Genomic DNA, 19,953 nt, shown 5'->3' on the forward strand with positions numbered 1-19,953 from the left:
TTATTTTTCTGAGTTATGATACAGAATCAGAATTACCTAGACATAGTAAACCCATGCTGAGTCTAATTATGGTGGCTGCCAAAAAAGCAGTTACTAGATAATGGAATCAAAGTCTAGACCAAATTTACTAGAAGTAATTGTGACACTGCCAGCCAGGCTATCTGGAAATTTGTAAATAATCATACGTCATTTGTGAATATTAATATGATTCATATACTTTATTGTGATACTGCCAGCCCAGCTATCTGGAATTTTGTAAATAATCATATATCATTTGTGCATATTAATATGATTCATATGCTTGTCTTACAAATGTAAGAGAACTGTATGTTATGTACTGAGCTTCAAGAATGTAACTACAGTGTACCCTACTGGAAAAGAACAGAAATGTATTTAAACTATATACCTGTGCAAATGTATGTTTTAATAGTAGAAGCTGGAACACACAGAGTTAACTTGCAAAACTTCAAGAAAATAAGTTGAAAACTAAAGTGTTTTATGATTGTGTTATCTCTCAGTAAGTAGACACTATGTCTAGAGCTAGAGGTTTTCCTGTTGTCTTGAAACAGAAATAATTACTATGTTTCAAATGTAAAAGTGTTTAATTGTTTTACAACTTCCAGTTCTGAGCAAATATCTGAGAGATATGTATTTTTTCACATAGAAATGTTAAATTTTGTTGTTTCTGCTAGCCTGGGAACTGAAGGCAGGTGATGAAGAGTGATGTCATCCAGACTAACCCAGTAGTAATATGTGATATTAATTGAAGAACTCTCTCAGAGAGAAAGACTGGGCATTGTGTATCTTGTCTTGGACCTAGAAACATTCATCATCTGCATTTTCCTTGCTCTGTAAGTAAGTTATTTAGGGCATAATATCTTTTAGATATAGATAAGAATATAGTAAAGATTAGTTTAGATGTTTTCTGTATTTTTTGAGACTGTCCTGCAATATTGCTTTAAAATATTTCCTGTGATTCTGAACTCTGTATTTACTGTGTTGATTGAGTATTGTCTTGTTCTTTTATTATTTATTATTAAATATATTTAAACATTTTAATTGTGGCTGGTTTGCATAGAGATATTTAAGCTCTTAGAGTACTTGCATATGTATTAAGTGACACTGTATAGGCCACTCCTAAATAGCCTTGGTCTTGGACACACTTACCATTTGGATAATAGTAACATTACACAGTAGGATTGGTCACCCTTTGTAAGGGCCTTTATAGCAGCTGATAAATAGGGATTGTTGGCAGTAATAACTACCTAATAGTCTGGGCAGAAGGGGGCATAGCAAGTAAACCTGTGTCAGCCTTCCCCAGGTGTGTGCATGTGTTTGTATATAACTGAAACCCCAAAGTGTGTATGTGTCAGCTACTTGGGTAGGGACACAAAGCACTGGTTGGACAGAGGGTGCTGGAGGTTTTGGCTTGACCTCACAGCAGAGATCTTAATCTTATAGCTGTGCCAGTGGAGAGTCTTATTGGGGATCTGGAGAAAGAGAGAGAAACCAGCCCCAGACTGACTGTGATCTCTGTGTACTCTTAAGGGAAATTTTACTTTATTGTGTGTGTACTTGTCATCCTTCCATTGTGTACATCCCTCACTGTTGCCAGTGGTGAGGATTGAAGCTCCTTGATTACTGGGCCAGTGCAGGGGCATCATAGTAGTGAATATAGTAACAGAGATAAAACACCTGGAATTGGGATCTTTAGCAAAAGGAGAGAGCAAACTACATGGGAAAATGGGAATTGTGGGAACTTTATATGCAGAGCAGGAACAAAGTTTAAGAGGCATGATTTGAATGAGCCCTATAATGTTTAACTGACTAGATTAAGTGATGTATAATGTTTGCAACTACAGTTGTTTCATTGGTGTCTGCAATGTATACTATTTCCAACTAAAATGGTGTAGTGTATTTTTCATTTATGTAAATTGTAAGATTGCCTATGTCATATGTGAAAATTTAATAAAGATGTTTGTTGGCAAAAACAAACAAAAAAACAAGTCTCTGTGACTGCACAAATGTCAGCATCTTCTAAGGTGAGGGCTGCCTTCAGTGAGTGCAGTTTTAGGTTTAGACTCCTAGTGTTAAGCACCATAACCTCGAGGCTGCTTTTTGAAGATATTTTTATATCAGGAATTTTGTTGTTGTGACATTGCCTATAAAGGCACCAATGGGGAGGCAAGAGCTTTAGCCTGTAACCAAAATCCCAGAGGTGACACATGAAGACCATCTCTGGCAAAGCAGTGAGGTCTATCTACCATTGTAGCTTGCTACAGATCCCCCACCATGCCCCAAGATTCTCACTACACCTTTCTAAACATACTGAAAAATATTAAGATACAATCAAACACCCTAATACTGGGTGATTTCAACTACCCTGCCATTAATTTGGAAAACTACTCGGGTACCAACTCCTTTTCCCAACGGTTCTTGGAATTCATAAATTCCAATGCCCTGGATCAACTAATCCATTATCCCACCTAGACCTATCCTAGACCTGGTCATTACCAACATGGGAGATAGATGCTCCACACCAGTGGTCACCCCCTCATTGGTCAGGTCTGACCATAAGCAAATCACCTTTGACATTCACATCCCACCCCCACCCTCCAGTAAGGAAACCTCCTTAAAAAACTTCTCCAAAGCTAACTTCATGCTACTGAAGTCAGAAGTGACAAACTTCACAACACCCACACAGACGAGATCTGGAAGTTCGACTGCAGAATCATACACTAAGGCACTGTATGAGCACATCCACTCATGCATGAATCATGCCATCCCAAATAGAACCAAGATGCTCTTCTCCAAAAAAAAGGAAGCCAATCTGGTGGTCCCCTGCTATAAACAAACTATACAACAGAAGGAAGAAACTGTTGCAGAAAAGAGGAAAATCCCAGGATGCAGAAAACTCCCTCACCAGCCTCAGTAAGAAGCTGAGATCCCTCATAAGATCCTCAAAAGCTAGTTACGAAAATAAAATTGCCAAAGATTCCAAAGACAACCACAAGGCATTCTATAGTTATGTCAAGAATCTAAATGGCAATGTGCAGATCGGCTCTGAGCTACAACAGAATGGCATTAAATATACTGATCCCAAGGATATTGCCAATATCCTGGCAGATCGATTTAGTGCCAACTTCACCCCCCTCTCACCCCCTAAAGGGCCCATCTCAATACCAAAAGATTGCCAAATTCCGATAATCACAGCCACACAGGTAGAAACCGCACTCTCCAAAGCTAAGAATACAGCATCCATGGGACCAGATGACATCCCAGGCCGTGTACTACATGAACTACAAAATTAACTGGCACCTCACCTAAGTGTCATGTTTAATCATAGCCTCACCTCAGACTTCGTGCCCACTGAGTGGCGCACAGCTACAGTTATCCTGCACCACAAGGGAGGATCTGCCTTGGATCCCAGGAACTACCGTCCCATCAGTCTGACAAGCCTGATCTGCAAGGGCATGGAATGCATTATCATGGAACTTATAAACAAAGACATTGGCAACCTTCAAACACTGGACCCCACCCAGTTTGGGTTTGTGAAGGGCTTGTCTCCTAAATCTGATTGACTTCTTTGAATCAGTCTCCAGAGCTGTGGACAAGGGTAAGGTGGTCCATACAGCCTATCTGGACATTGCCAAGGCCTTCAACACCATCCCCCACTCTGGAATCATAGATAAACTTACTAAGCTGGGCATAAATCCCTATGTCACTCGATGGGTTGCCAACTGGCTTACTGACAGAACACAGACTGTAAAAGTAGCTGACTCCAAATCCAGCTCCAGACAAGTGACAAGTGGAGTACCTCAGGGTTCAGTCCTGGGACCACTCTTGTTTGGCATCTACTTCTCTGAAGTACAAGCCAACACTAAGGGACTCTGGCTAACAAAGTTTGCAGATGACTGCAAACTGGGAGCCATTATTGAATCCCCAAATGATGTGGATATTCTACAAAAAGGCTTTACAGAAACAGATGCCTGGTGCCAGAGCCATAGGCTCAAGCTTAATGCCAAGAAATGTATAGTTATCCCCTTTGGAAAAAAACATGTACCCATGAATTACCACATAGGTGGCAAGATGCTAAACATCAAAAGTGTGATGGGAGACTTAGGGACATAGGTGGACAGTGGTTTCACTTTCGATAACCACATCGACACAACAGTCAGGAAATCCTTCTATGTGGCACACCTCATCACTAAGGGCTTTTCATCCAGAAAAAAGGAGGTCATTATCCCACTGTACTCATCCCTCATTAGACCCATTATAGAGTATAATGCCCCATTTGGTATGTACCTCACAAGACATCTGCAACAGCTGGAAAGGCCACAAAAATACCTCACTAAAAGAATCACAGGCCTAAAGCAGATGCCATATGCTGACCGTCTAAAAAAAACTCCAGCTATACTCTGTGGCATATCGTCTACTCAGAGGTGATCTCTGCTTAACATACAAGGCCATGTCAAACCCTGAGCTGCTGGACATGCTCCACTTAAAGAAATCCCAATCCCTTAGAGCCACATGCTCCAGGGATCTAAACCTTGTCAGCACAATGAACAAAACATGCTGGAGGGATAGGTGCCTGACCCAGAGACTCCCCATACTCTGGAATAGACTGCCCATATATGTCAAGCAGAACACCTCATTGGCCCTCTTCAAATGGAACCTTGATGATTGGATGGGAGATAGGAAATTCACCCCAGGGATCATGTCAGTCGCCCTGCTAGACAGGGGCCCAGAGAAGTAAATATTGTGGGACGAAATATCCAAGGAATTGTTATGGCTAGGCTTGCATAGGCCCTAGGATAGCCTAGTACCAACCTATGAACCTATGAACCTATGTCATCCCAGGCTGACAGGTACTAGATCTCCTTAGAATGACACCAGAAACTAAGCCCATTGGTGAAGTCAATCATTTTTTGTTTATATAGTGCTATCATCTTAAATAAAGAAAGTATGCTGCTCAAGGCTAGGGACATACATGCTGAGACACATATTCAGAGAGTTCAGTCATGTCTCTCTTCATATAGTCCAGTGTGGTACATGTGTAAGTGGAAGTGGGAGGAACATGACCTTTAAGAATCAAAATAAGGAAAGTTCTTTCATAATGAGGTTCACTTGAGAGGTATGTATTTTTGCTATATCCCTCATAATTCTTTTGATTTTCTGCTAAAATCACTGAGGAGGATGACAGTCATTATTGCCAAATATTAAAGTTTCATACATAACATTTAGAAAATGCAAGATAATGCACATTCTGCTTTTTAATTGAAAGTGAATTATAGAAAATAAATAAAAATGTCACTAATTTTGGCCCTTTCCCACATTATGTTAGGCTTAAGCCAACCTCTCCAGTTTAAAATCCAAAGGTCTGAAGAGAGTCTGCTGAAATCCAAAGCATCCACTGCTAAAATTGAAAACAAAAGTATTTTGTGAGTTTTCTTTGCATTTTGCCAACTGTATTTTATCATTTTCCTGATTTTTACTGTATTTTTTCTGCACCTTAAAAAAGCTGTTGTGTTGCCTTATGTAGCTAGTACATAGCATAGACTAGATTCAGATCTGCTGACTCATCATAGGATCATAGGATCATATGAAGTTAGTAGGCTAATGGCCCTGGGGCCCTTACAAGCCTAGCCAAGAGTTTATTCCCCAAAAGAAACCTCAAGTCAGCAACTGTCACCCCTGTCAATGAGGGACACAGGTGGAACCCCTTGGACAAATTTGTGGTTTTCCATCCACTCATCAAGATTGTGCTTAAAGAGGGTCAGCAAGGTAATTTGTTTGATGCGTATGGGAATCTAGACAGTATTGTTACACTTGAGCACTATTCTAGCCAGCTTATATCAGGAGGGCCCTGCCTGCGCCCTTGTGACAGAATGTGTAGTCTGAGCCTCATCTGAGTTGGAGATTACTGAAGGAAGGCTCATTGTGTGCTTCCCCATTGGTAATTTAGCTTAAAAGTGTTTGATTTCACTTGTATTTAAGCCTCACATTTGCGAGTAGATGCACACCGTGCAATGAGGTTCAGCATTACCCTGTATAGACACAAACGCCTTGAAAGATGATATTCTCCTAGACATGTGTTAGTGAACCCTCCCTTTTGCATTGCGGGAAACTCAGTTGCGCAGTAAGAAGCATTGCCATAGTTTTTACTCATAGCCCTCAATAGAATAAGCCCCTTTGTTAATCCTAGAGTAAAATCTGGTTAAACTAGCCCACTCCCCAATAGCAGTTACTGTAAAAACCTGCCATAATGGATGGTCAGTTTCCAGCCATTTCTCCGACCAACCTGATTGACATGGGCATCCTAAGGCAATGTAGTAATTGTCTCATATATACTGACAACCACTTACTCCTAAAACAAACAAATACAGTATGTAAGAGATGTAATTACACTACAAATTTGAAATCAGTTCTCTTATGTAACAACAAACCAGACATTAAACAGGTTGCCAGCACACACACACACACACACACACACACACACACACACACACACACACACACACACACACACACACACACACACACACACACACACACACACACAAAACAAGGTCATAACACATAAACCCACATATGTGGAGGTACTCAATAGAAGCCAAAGATCAGGGAGTTCCCAAGTGCAAACCACTTGCACACTGCAAAGAAAATAGAATCAACTACACATAACAGCACACACTCCAGTGTCTCAACAAATAAGCCAGTAAGGCAAAACACCTCAAAACCAAATGTCCTGGTAATAGGTGACTCCATAGTGAAACACACTGATGTCCTCCTCACCAGGAAGGACAAGGAAAAGATTATAATCAGCTGCCCGTCAGGTGCCAGGATACATCAAATCACGCATACACTCAAGTCACTCAGCAACAATTACCGTTATGACTCTGTCATAGTACATGTTGGGGTGAATCACTTGAGACATATCTCCCTGGACTATATGAAGTGAGACATGACTGATCTCTCAGATTATGTGTCCCAGACAGGTATGTCTCTAGCCCTAAGCAGCATTCTACCTTCACCCAGGATGATGCCACAATAGAGACAAAAATGATTGACTTCAACAATTGGCTTAGCTACTGGTATCAGTCCAGGGGGATCCAGTATCTTTCAGCCTGGGAAGACATGGTTGACAGACCACACTGTTTTGCCAGAGATGGTCTTTATCTGTCTCTTCTAGGTTTTCAGATATTGGCAAAGGTGCTTGCCTCCCCCATAGTACCTTTTTTTAGGGTCTATGTTATAGGTTCATAGGTAGGTACTAGACTATTGGCCCTAGGGCCTATACAAGCCTAACTAAAAAGGTACCCTTCCCTGGTGTGAATTTCCTATTACCCATCCAATCATCAAGATTTTTCTTGAAGAGTGCTAATGAGGAGCTCTGTTTGACATAGATAGGTAGTCTGTTCCAGAGTATGGGAAGTCTCTGGGACAGGAATCTATCCCTCCAGCATGTTCTGTTTATTGTGGTGACAAGGTTTAGGTCCCTAGAGCATGTAGCTCAGAGGGATTGGGATTTCTTTAAGTGGAGCATGTCCAACAGCTCTGGGTTTGACATAGCTTTGTATTTTAGGCAGAGATCACCTCTGAGTAGGCGATATGCGATGGAGTAAAACTGGAATTTTTTGAGTCGGTCTGCGTAGGGCATCTGATTGAGGCCAGTAATCCTCTTTGTGAGGTATTTCTGCAGCCTTTCCAATTGTTGTAGATGTCTTGTGAGGTACATACCAAAAGGGGAGTTGTACTCTATAATGGGTCTAATGAGTGATGAGTAGAGGGGAACAATGACCTCTTTTTTTCTGGATGAGAAACCTTTTGTGATGAGGTGTGCCACATAGAAGGATTTCCTGACCACCGTGGTGATGTGATTATCAAAGGAGAGACTACTGCCCACCTGTGTCCCAAGGTCTCTTATCACACTTTTGGTGTTAAGTAGACTACCGCCTATGTGGTAGTTCATGGGTACAGAGTTTTTACCAAAGGGGATGACAATGCACTTTTTGGCATTGAGCTTGAGACCGTGGCTTTGACACCAGGCATCTGTCTCAGTGAGGCCCTTTTGTAGGATGTCCACATCATTAGGAGTTTTGATTATGGCTCCTAGTTTGCAGTCATCTGCAAATTTAGTTAGCCAAAGACCTTCTGTGTTAGCCTGTACTTCAGAGAAGTAGATACCAAACAGGAGAGGACCCAGGACTGAACCCTGTGGTACTCCACTTGCACTGGTCTGAAGTCTGATTTGGAGTCTGCTACTTTCCCAGTGTGGATTCTGTCAGTAAGCCAGTTGGCAACCCATCTTGTGACATAGGGATTTATACCCAGTTTAGTGAGTTTATCTATAATTCCAGAGTGGGGGATGGTGTTGAACGCCTTGGCGAGATCTAGATAGGCTGTATGAATCACCTTACCTTCATCTATGGCTTTGGTGACTGCTTCAAAGAAGTCTATCAGGTTTAGGAGACACACTCTGCCTTTTACAAACCCAAACTGTGTGGGGTCCAGAGTTTGGAGATCTCCAATGTCTTTATTTATGAGTTCCATGATGATACGTTCCATGGCCTTGCAGACCAGGCTCATCAGGCTAATGGGGCAGTAGTTCCCAGGGTCTGTTGTGCCCCTCCCTTTGTGGAGTGGGATAACCATCATGGTGTGCCATTCAATGGGCACAAAGCCTGAGGTGAGGCTATGATTAAACATGGTACTTAGGTGGGGTGCCAGTTCATTCTGTAGTTCATGTAGAAGGCAGCCTGGGATGTTGTCAGATCCCATGGATGCTGTGTTCTTGGCTTTGGAGAATGAGGTTTTTACCTGTGCAGCCGTGATTACAGGAAATTTGCATTCCTCTGGTATAAAGATGGGCCCTTTAGGAGTTGAGAGGGGGTAAAGTTAGCACTGAACCTATCTGCCAGGATGTTGGCAATATCAGTTGGTTCTGCATATTTAGTGTCATTGTGCTGTAACTCAGAGCAGATCTGAGTGTTGCCATTGAGATTCTTGACATAGCTACAGAATGCTTTGTGGTTGTTTTTAGAATCAGTGGCGATTTTGTTTTCATAACTAGCTTTGGAGGATTTTATGAGGGATCTCAGCTTCTTACTGAGGCTGACCAGGGAGTTCCTCCAATTGTGGGATTTTACTCTTTTTTGAAACAGTTTCTTTCTTCTGTTGTAGAGTTTGTTTATGGCAGAAGATCACCAGATTGTCTTCTGCTTTTTGGAGGATAGCATCTTGGTTCTGTTAGGGATAGCACGATCCATGCACTCATGTAAGTGCTTATAAAGTGCATTTGTGTAGGATTCAACAGTCGTACCTCTATTGTCCATCTGCATGGGTGTTGTGAAGTTTGCCACTTCTGTCTTAAGAAGCGTGAAGTTGGCTTTGGAGCAATTTTTTATGGTTGTTTTCCTAATTGGGGGGTGGGAGTGGGATGTGGATGTCTAGGGTGATTAGCTTGTGGTCGGATCTGACCAACGAGGAGCTGACCTCTTGTGTGGAACACTGGTCACCCATGTTGGTGATGACCAGGTCTATGATACTGCTGCCCCTGGTGGGGGTGTAGATAAGTTGATCCAAGGTGTTGGAATTGATGAATTCCAGAAAATGTTGAGCAAAAGAGCTGGTACATGAGTAGTTTTCCCAGTTAATGGTGGGGTAGTTGAAATCACCCATTATTAGGGTGTTGGGCTGTACCTTAATATTTTCCAGTGTATCAAGAAAAGAGGAGTGGGAATCCTGGGGCATGGTGGGGGATCTGTAGCAAGCTACAATCTGGATTGTGGTTTTGCCCAGAGTTAATTGAACTTGGATAATCTTGGATGCATTATGCTGAGCAACTAGCTTGGAGGTGTGGATATTCGTAATGAATATGGACACGCCTCCACCTTTAGTGTTTCGGCCTGGGTTTGGTGGCTGAAACGTGTGGTATGAATTATAGCCTGGTAATGCGGGGGTGCTCTCTGAATCTTTGAATCATGTCTCTGTCACTGCACAGATGTCGATGTTCTCCATTTTAAGGAGTGCCTCGAGTGATTGCATTTTGAGGTTTAGACTTCTAGCACTGAGTAGCATTACCCTCAGATTTTGCTTGCTTGTACCTCTTACAGTGGTGAATTTGTCATTTGAACCTTGCCTAAAGAGGCACTATAGGGGTGGCAAGAGCCTTTGCCAGTATCCAGAATCCCAAGGGCGACAAGTGCAGGCCATCTCTGGCAAAGCATCGTGGTCTGTCGATCATGTCATCCCAGGCAGACAGATACTGGATTCCCTTAGAATGACACCAGAAGCTTAGCCAATTGTTGAAGTCAATCATTTTGTCCTTGTACTCTGGTATCATTCTGGGTGATGGCAGCATGCTACTCAGGGCTAGGGTCATACCTGCTTGGGCTACAAGATCGGAGAGCTCCTCCATGTCTCTTTTCATGTAGTCCGGGGAGATATATCTCAGGTCATTCACACCAACATGGACAATGACAGAGTCATAGTTGTACTTGTTGTGGAGTGACCTGAGTGCGTGCGTTATGTGGTGGATCCTGGCACCCGACAGGCAACTGACAAGTAACTTTCTCCTTGTTTAGCCTGGTGAGTGGAACATCAGTGTGCCTGACTATAGAGTCACCTATGACTAGAGTGTTGGGTACGTTATGTCTTATGGGCTGTAGTTGAGTGGCACACTGAGTATGTGGGCTATGTGTCATTTGGTTTGTGTTGGGGGGTGGAGGTTGCTTACATTTCTGTTTTGGAGGTCTTGGTTGTTTGGACAGATTTTTACTGAGAGCCTCCGTGAATGAACACACACACACACACACACACACACACACACACACACACACACACACACACACACACACACACACACACACACACACATCACCTCTCACACAAAACAAGGTCATAACACATAAACCCACATATGTGGAGGTACTCAATAGAAGCCAAAGATCAGGGAGTTCCCAAGTGCAAACCACTTGCACACTGCAAAGAAAATAGAATCAACTACACATAACAACACACACTCCAGTGTCTCAACAAATAAGCCAGTAAGGCAAAACACCTCAAAACCAAATGTCCTGGTAATAGGTGACTCCATAGTGAAACACACTGATGTCCTCCTCACCAGGAAGGACAAGGAAAAGATTATAATCAGCTGCCCGTCAGGTGCCAGGATACATCAAATCACGCATACACTCAAGTCACTCAGCAATTACCGTTATGACTCTGTCATAGTACATGTTGGGGTGAATCACTTGAGACATATCTCCCTGGACTATATGAAGTGAGACATGACTGATCTCTCAGATTATGTGTCCCAGACAGGTATGTCTCTAGCCCTAAGCAGCATTCTACCTTCACCCAGGATGATGCCACAATAGAGACAAAAATGATTGACTTCAACAATTGGCTTAGCTACTGGTATCAGTCCAGGGGGATCCAGTATCTGTCAGCCTGGGAAGACATGGTTGACAGACCACACTGTTTTGCCAGAGATGGTCTTTATCTGTCTCTTCTAGGTTTTCAGATATTGGCAAAGGTGCTTGCCTCACCCATAGTACCTTTTTTTTAGGGTCTATGTTATAGGTTCATAGGTAGGTACTAGACTATTGGCCCTAGGGCCTATACAAGCCTAACTAAAAAGGTACCCTTCCCCGGTGTGAATTTCCTATTACCCATCCAATCATCAAGATTTTTCTTGAAGAGTGCTAATGAGGAGCTCTGTTTGACATAGATAGGTAGTCTGTTCCAGAGTATGGGAAGTCTCTGGGACAGGAATCTATCCCTCCAGCATGTTCTGTTTATTGTGGTGACAAGGTTTAGGTCCCTAGAGCATGTAGCTCAGAGGGATTGGGATTTCTTTAAGTGGAGCATGTCCAACAGCTCTGGGTTTGACATAGCTTTGTATTTTAGGCAGAGATCACCTCTGAGTAGGCGATATGCGATGGAGTAAAACTGGAATTTTTTGAGTCGGTCTGCGTAGGGCATCTGATTGAGGCCAGTAATCCTCTTTGTGAGGTATTTCTGCAGCCTTTCCAATTGTTGTAGATGTCTTGTGAGGTACATACCAAAAGGGGAGTTGTACTCTATAATGGGTCTAATGAGTGATGAGTAGAGGGAACAATGACCTCTTTTTTCTGGATGAGAAACCTTTTGTGATGAGGTGTGCCACATAGAAGGATTTCCTGACCACTGTGGTGATGTGATTATCAAAGGAGAGACTACTGCCCACCTGTGTCCCAAGGTCTCTTATCACACTTTTGGTGTTAAGTAGACTACCGCCTATGTGGTAGTTCATGGGTACAGAGTTTTTACCAAAGGGGATGACAATGCACTTTTTGGCATTGAGCTTGAGACCGTGGCTTTGACACCAGGCATCTGTCTCAGTGAGGCCCTTTTGTAGGATGTCCACATCATTAGGAGTTTTGATTATGGCTCCTAGTTTGCAGTCAGCTGCGAATTTAGTTAGCCAAAGACCTTCTGTGTTAGCCTGTACTTCAGAGAAGTAGATACCAAACAGGAGAGGACCCAGGACTGAACCCTGTGGTACTCCACTTGCACTGGTCTGAAGTCTGATTTGGAGTCTGCTACTTTCCCAGTGTGGATTCTGTCAGTAAGCCAGTTGGCAACCCATCTTGTGACATAGGGATTTATACCCAGTTTAGTGAGTTTATCTATAATTCCAGAGTGGGGGATGGTGTTGAACGCCTTGGCGAGATCTAGATAGGCTGTATGAATCACCTTACCTTCATCTATGGCTTTGGTGACTGCTTCAAAGAAGTCTATCAGGTTTAGGAGACACACTCTGCCTTTTACAAACCCAAACTGTGTGGGGTCCAGAGTTTGGAGATCTCCAATGTCTTTATTTATGAGTTCCATGATGATACGTTCCATGGCCTTGCAGACCAGGCTCATCAGGCTAATGGGGCAGTAGTTCCCAGGGTCTGTTGTGCCCCTCCCTTTGTGGAGTGGGATAACCATCACGGTGTGCCATTCAATGGGCACAAAGCCTGAGGTGAGGCTATGATTGAACATGGTACTTAGGTGGGGTGCCAGTTCATTCTGTAGTTCATGTAGAAGGCAGCCTGGGATGTTGTCAGATCCCATGGATGCTGTGTTCTTGGCTTTGGAGAATGAGGTTTTTACCTGTGCAGCCGTGATTACAGGAAATTTGCATTCCTCCGGTATAAAGATGGGCCCTTTAGGGGGTGAGAGGGGGTAAAGTTAGCACTGAACCTATCTGCCAGGATGTTGGCAATATCAGTTGGTTCTGCATATTTAGTGTCATTGTGCTGTAACTCAGAGCAGATCTGAGTGTTGCCATTGAGATTCTTGACATAGCTACAGAATGCTTTGTGGTTGTCTTTAGAATCAGTGGCGATTTTGTTTTCATAACTAGCTTTGGAGGATTTTATGAGGGATCTCAGCTTCTTACTGAGGCTGACCAGGGAGTTCCTCCAATTGTGGGATTTTACTCTTTTTTGAAACAGTTTCTTTCTTCTGTTGTAGAGTTTGTTTATGGCAGAAGATCACAAGATTGTCTTCTGCTTTTTGGAGGATAGCATCTTGGTTCTGTTAGGGATAGCATGATCCATGCACTCGTGTAAGTGCTTATAAAGTGCATTTGTGTAGGATTCAACAGTCGTACCTCTATTGTCCATCTGCATGGGTGTTGTGAAGTTTGCCACTTCTGTCTTAAGAAGCGTGAAGTTGGCTTTGGAGCAATTTTTTATGGCTGTTTTCCTAATTGGGGGGTGGGAGTGGGATGTGGATGTCTAGGGTGATTAGCTTGTGGTCGGATCTGACCAACGAGGAGCTGACCTCTTGTGTGGAACACCGGTCACCCATGTTGGTGATGACCAGGTCTAGGATACTGCTGCCCCTGGTGGGGGTGTAGATAAGTTGATCCAATGTGTTGGAATTGATGAATTCCAGAAAATGTTGAGCAAAAGAGCTGGTACATGAGTAGTTTTCCCAGTTAATGGTGGAGTAGTTGAAATCACCCATTATTAGGGTGTTGGGCTGTACCTTAATATTTTCCAGTGTATCAAGAAAAGAGGAGTGGGAATCCTGGGGCATGGTGGGGGGTCTGTAGCAAGCTACAATCTGGATTGTGGATGTTCTTCATTCCACATTGCTGCAGTCCTAACTATTGGGGTAGTCCGCTGTCCAGTCGGCCCGAATACCAAAGTATATGGCTGACGTCGGTCAGGGCGCATTAGACTGACGTCAGTACGTCAGGGTACTAATGCGCATGACCGACGTCATATCCTCAGTCTTTTTTGCCGCATGGTCCGATGCAGAAGCAGTTTTGCGAGTGCAGGTTGGCGTTCTGAAATTTTCTGAAGCCGGAGTTTCAGACCGAATCAAAGTTGGCTAAGTACCCCGTTGGGGAACATTTTGGTTTTTTCTTGCCTCAGTATTTAACCGGATGTCAGAAAAAGTGAATAACTGTATTTCTTGTGGGAAACAGATACCTCATAGGGATTACCATACCTTGTGTATTCCTTGTTTAGGGCCTGAGCACGACGTTGTTGGCTGCCGCTCTTGTGCTGGATTTAACAAACGCACTATTAAGAGAAGGTTAGACTGTGCCAGGTTAGTGTTTGGGAAGCGTTGTAATTATAAAATGCCGTCGGATGTTCCGACGCCCGCTTCGTCCAAAAAGCGCAAGGACAAAACAGCGAAGCCTAGGGTTGATGAACCGGCAGTCCCGGACGTCGGTTCTTTAGAAGGCTCAGTAGAGCCAGAGGTTTTGCCAGGAGTTTCTTTGGAGTCTCAGGCAGAGACTTTACTGTTACAGGATGTGCCTTCTCAGGAGGTAGGCCAGGCTGAGGGGGCTTCTCAGGTAACTGTTCTTCCCTCTCTTCCCAAGGTAGTTAGAGCCTCTCCTTCTGTTTCCAAAGCTTCTTTGAGAGGTAGGCCAAGTTTAGCTTCAGTGGGGGCTTCTCCTAGCACTTCAGGTTCTGTGCCTAAGAAACATATGCTTAAAATGGCAGAAGATTTGATTACTATGATTAGAGGTTCTATGTCCCCTCCTGATAAGAGGCCTAGGGTGGAACCTGAGTTTGAGAGTTTTGAACAGTGTTCAGAGGCTTCTGAGGCTTCTGGAAGACTTGCAGGAGTATCCTCCTTATTCTGATTCTGATGTGGATGATTCCACTCCTACAGCTTCTCCTCCTGAGGATTTCTCATTTTCAGAGACTCTGCATTCCATGAGGGAGCACTTTAAATGGGAAGGCCAAGATTACTCTGATTCCAGGAAAAGGCTTAGGGAATTCTTGTTTTACCCCAGCATAGGCCCTTAGCTATACCTCCTGTGTTGAATGTGGTGGAAGATGTTTTTGCAGAGGCTTCCTGAACCCTGATTCTTTGCCTCCTGCTCCTGTTAAACCTGATAGGTACTATAGGGTGCCTGAAGCTCATAAGTATCTTTTAAGAGTCCTAGGGCAGACCCGAAACTGTTTCTCAGGGACCTAAAGGTGTTAAGGCCTCTGTTGTTAAAAACCCTGTTCCCACTGATAAAGAGGCAAGGGCTTTGGATAGATGGGGAAAGAAAGTGTATACTTCTTCCACTTTAGCCATGAGGGCGTTGAATTGTCAGTTTCACATGCTAAAATATCAAAATTATCTCCTTTCACAATTGAAATCTAAGGTGGATGCTTTGGCGGAAGGTATTGAGTGTAAAGAGTTGCTGGATTTAGTTCATGTGTCTGAACAAGTGGGTAAGCATTCTTTGCAATGTGGTTTTGATGCTGTACAGGCCTCCTCGAGGGTGGCTGCCACTAGTTCTGTTCTTCGCAGGCATGCCTGGTTGAGGGATCAGAATTTAGCTGAGCATGTTAAGACAAGGATTTTGGATGCTCCTTTACAGTCTGATGTGTTGTTTGGTTCGCCTGTGGAAGCAGTTTTAAAGAAAATGGAGGACAAAGCTAAGTCTATGCAAACTGTTAAAGATTTTTGCAGGTGCAGCCACCGAAGTTTAGTAGAAATTGGCCTACTAAGGGATGGACATATCCTGCTTATGATTCCCAGTCTAGGGGTAGGTCTAGACGTGGTAGGGGCAGAGCTCAAGGTTCTTTTAGGCCTAGAACAGGAGTTCACCTGCTCAGACTTCTGGTGAGGGCAGGGGTCAGTCCTTTCGTAAACAGACCCAATGACCTGCCTTTTCAGCTGCCAGTAGATTCTCGTCTGGCAGCTCCTTTGGGAGGAAGACTGTCTCTTTTCAAAGAAAATTGGGATTTAATTACTCAAGACAGATGGGTGTTGGATATCATTCGCCACGGTTACAGGTTTTATTTCCATACATTGCCCCCTTTCAAAGGCATGCCAGACGTTCCTCCTCCACAAAGGAAAGAGGCTTACAAGCAAATTTCTCTGTTACTCCAAATAGGGGCCATTCAGCCAGTCCCTGTATCAGAAAGGGGCCTAGGATTTTATTCTCGCCTGTTCCTAGTACCAAAAATGGGGAACACGTGGAGACCAATTTTGGATTTATCTATCCTCAACACTTATCTGGACATTCCCAAGTTCAAGATGTTGACGTTACAACAGCTTTTACCTCTGCTGGGCAAAGATCACTGGATGGTAACTTTAGATCTCAAGGAAGCTTACCTTCATGTGCCTATAAGACTAAGTTGCAGGAAGTATCTGCGTTTTCGAGCTGGAAGTTCTCATTATCAGTTCTCTGCATTGCCCTTTGGCTTATCTACTGCACCCAGAGTATTCACAAAGGTTCTGGCTCCAGTGATAGCTTACTTCAGGCTAAAAGGAATTCAAATCTATCCTTACTTGGACGACTGCCTGATTCTGGCTCAAGAAAAGGAAGACCTTCTACAGCATCTGGAATATGTTATAGCAGTGCTAAGATGCCTAGGGTATTCTGTGAATGAAATAAAGTCCAGTCTAGTACCCTCTCAAGACATGTGCTTTCTGGGTGTGAGACTGAATACAGCAGCCCAGATGGCCTTTTAACCCCGGACAAACAAAAGAGTCTATCCCTTTACTTCCATCAACTATCTCATCAGTCCGTGCTGACTGCAAGGACAGTCCTTCAAGCATTAGGGTTCATGGCATCTTGTATTCTGGTGCTTCCCAATGCCAAACTGCATATGAGGAAGCTGCAATGGTATCTCAAAAATGTATGGACACAGCACTGCCAGGATTTGGACACTGTCATTCAAATAATACCTTGCCTTCAAAAAGAATTTTTGTGGTGGGCTCAGGAATGTCACCTAAACAAGGGACTCTCTGTGACCCGGCCAGAGGCGAGTCAGATTTTAATGACAGATGCCTCGGACATTGCTTGGGGAGCTCATCTAAATGGAAAGTGGATACAAGACAAGTGGCCTGCCAGACTACAGCATCTACATATCAACATGAAGGAGATGTTAGCAGTCCAGTTTGCATTAATGGCTTTCAAGGAGTTACTTCTTCCAGGGCAGGTGTTGATTCTAACAGACAACACAACTGTCATGTGGTACATCAACAAACAAGGGGAACACATTCTTATCCTCTATGCAGGCAAGCAATGATTTTATGGGAGACTGCGCTCAGCTTGCAACTAACTCTTCAGGCAAGGTTTCTGCCGAGCACAGAACTCCTTAGCAGATGTGTTAAGCAGACAAATCATGGATCCCCACGAGTGGAAACTGGATCTTCATGTATTTCAGAAATTGACAGTGTCATGGGGAACTCCAGACATAGATCTGTTCGCTTCTCCACTAAACCACCAGCTGCCAAAGTTTTGCACAAAGGGGTTTCATCACACAGCTTGGAGAGTGGATGCTCTTTCTTTCAGTTGGAAAAATCTTCATGTGTATGCCTTTCCACCTCTGCCTCTTCTTCCAAAGGTGCTCTTAAAGGTCAGACAAGACAAGCCAAGGATGATTTTAATAGCTCCAGATTGGCCTCGCAACACTGGTACCCACTACTAAGGAGTCTGGTAAGGAAGCCTCCATGGCCTTTACCTTTGATTCCACATCTGTTATCTCAGAAGGACGGTCATCTGCTCAATGCCAAGCTTCACTCTCTTCATCTAACAGCCTGGCATATTCTGTGTTGAAACACAGCAGGTCTCAGCTTCCTCAACAAGTTTTAAATGTGATTATGGAAGCTAGAAGACCTAGTACAAGGAAAGTGTACGCAGAAAAATGGAAGAGATTTTTATTTTGGAGTACAGCAAAGAATTTGGAGATTTCTGAGCCTAATTTGAGTGTGGCTCTTCAATATCTTACTGAGTTATTGGACAAAGGTTTGTCCTTCTCTTCCATTAAGATTCATGCTGCAGCAATTTCAGCTCACTATGATTGTGACCCACCATTGTTTTCGCATCCTTTGTTCAAGCAGTTTCTTAGAGGCGCAAAGAATATAAGACCCCACGTAGAGCTCCTACTCCTGCTTGGGATCTCAATTTTGTGTTGGAAAAACTTACTCTACAACCTTTTGAGCCTGCGGCTACTGCTGAATTGAAATACTTGTCATGGAAGACTGCTTTTCTGTTGGCTATTACTTCTGCAAGAAGGGTGTCTGAGTTGCAGGCCCTTATGGCAGTAGAGCCCTTTTTGATTTTCCATAAGGATAGGGTATCATTACGTACTAATCCTTCCTTTATGCCTAAGGTGGTTTCTAGTGTGGCTTTAAACCAAACTATTCATTTGCCTACTTTTTATGCAGACCCCCAAAATAAAGGGGAAAAGATTTTGCACACTTTAGATGTACACAGGCAATTGCGTTATTATTTAAGCAGGACTAAGGATTTTAGGCAGTCTCAGCAGTTGTTTGTTTCTTTTGCTTTGAGTTTGCAGGGCAAGCCTGTGTCAAAACAGACTATTTCTAGGTGGATTGGGTTTTGCATTGCATTTTGTTATTCCCATCATGGCAAGGAGATTCCAGCTGGGATTAGGCCTCATTCCACTAGGGCTACTGCCACTTCAACAGCATTTTTAAGGGGGGTGGCAACTAAGGATATTTTGGAGGCAGCTACTTGGAGTTCAGTGCATACTTTCTCTAAGCATTATCACCTTCCTCTCTACTCTAAGTCTAGGGCTGGTTTTGCCACAGCTATTTTGCAAGGCATGTTGTCAGCTCCTGCTTCTTTATGATTTGCCAGCCTCCCTTACCTCTGCTTTGGGATTCTACCCAATAGTTAGGACTGCAGCAATGTGGAATGAAGAACATAGTACAGTTTTGTACCTACCATAAATGTAGATGTTCGAGGATCCACATTGCTGCAGTCCAATTTACCCTCCCTCCTTCCCCTCTGTGTTTAGGGGTGGTTGTGTAGGTGAGGTTATATGCTGATAATTTTGTATATATTGTACATATTTTTGGTGCAGGTATATTGGGCCTTGTCTTTTTAGGGTCTTCTGACATCTGGGGCAAGAAAAGACTGAGGATATGGCGTCGGTCATGCGCATTAGTACCCTGACGTACTGACGTCAGTCTAATGCGCCCTGACCGACGTCAGCCATATACTTTGGTATTCGGGCTGACTGGACAGCGGACTACCCCAATAGTTAGGACTGCAGCAATGTGGATCCTCGAACATCTACATTTATGGTAGGTACAAAACTGTACTTTTTGCCCAGAGTTAATTGAACTTGGATAATCTCGGATGCATTATGCTGAGCAACTAGCTTGGAGGTGTGGATATTCGTAATGAATATGGACACGCCTCCACCTTTAGTGTTTCGGCCTGGGTTTGGTGGCCGAAACGTGTGGTATGAATTATAGCCTGGTAATGCGGGGGTGCTCTCTGAATCTTTGAATCATGTCTCTGTCACTGCACAGATGTCGATGTTCTCCATTTTAAGGAGTGCCTCGAGTGATTGCATTTTGAGGTTTAGACTTCTAGCACTGAGTAGCATTACCCTCAGATTTTGCTTGCTTGTACCTCTTACAGTGGTGAATTTGTCATTTGAACCTTGCCTAAAGAGGCACTATAGGGGTGGC

The sequence above is a fragment of the Protopterus annectens genome, chromosome 11.part0 (genome assembly GCF_019279795.1).
Source record: "Protopterus annectens isolate FY-2018-M chromosome 11.part0, PAN1.0, whole genome shotgun sequence".
In the NCBI taxonomy this organism is placed as follows: Eukaryota; Metazoa; Chordata; order Ceratodontiformes; family Protopteridae; genus Protopterus; species Protopterus annectens.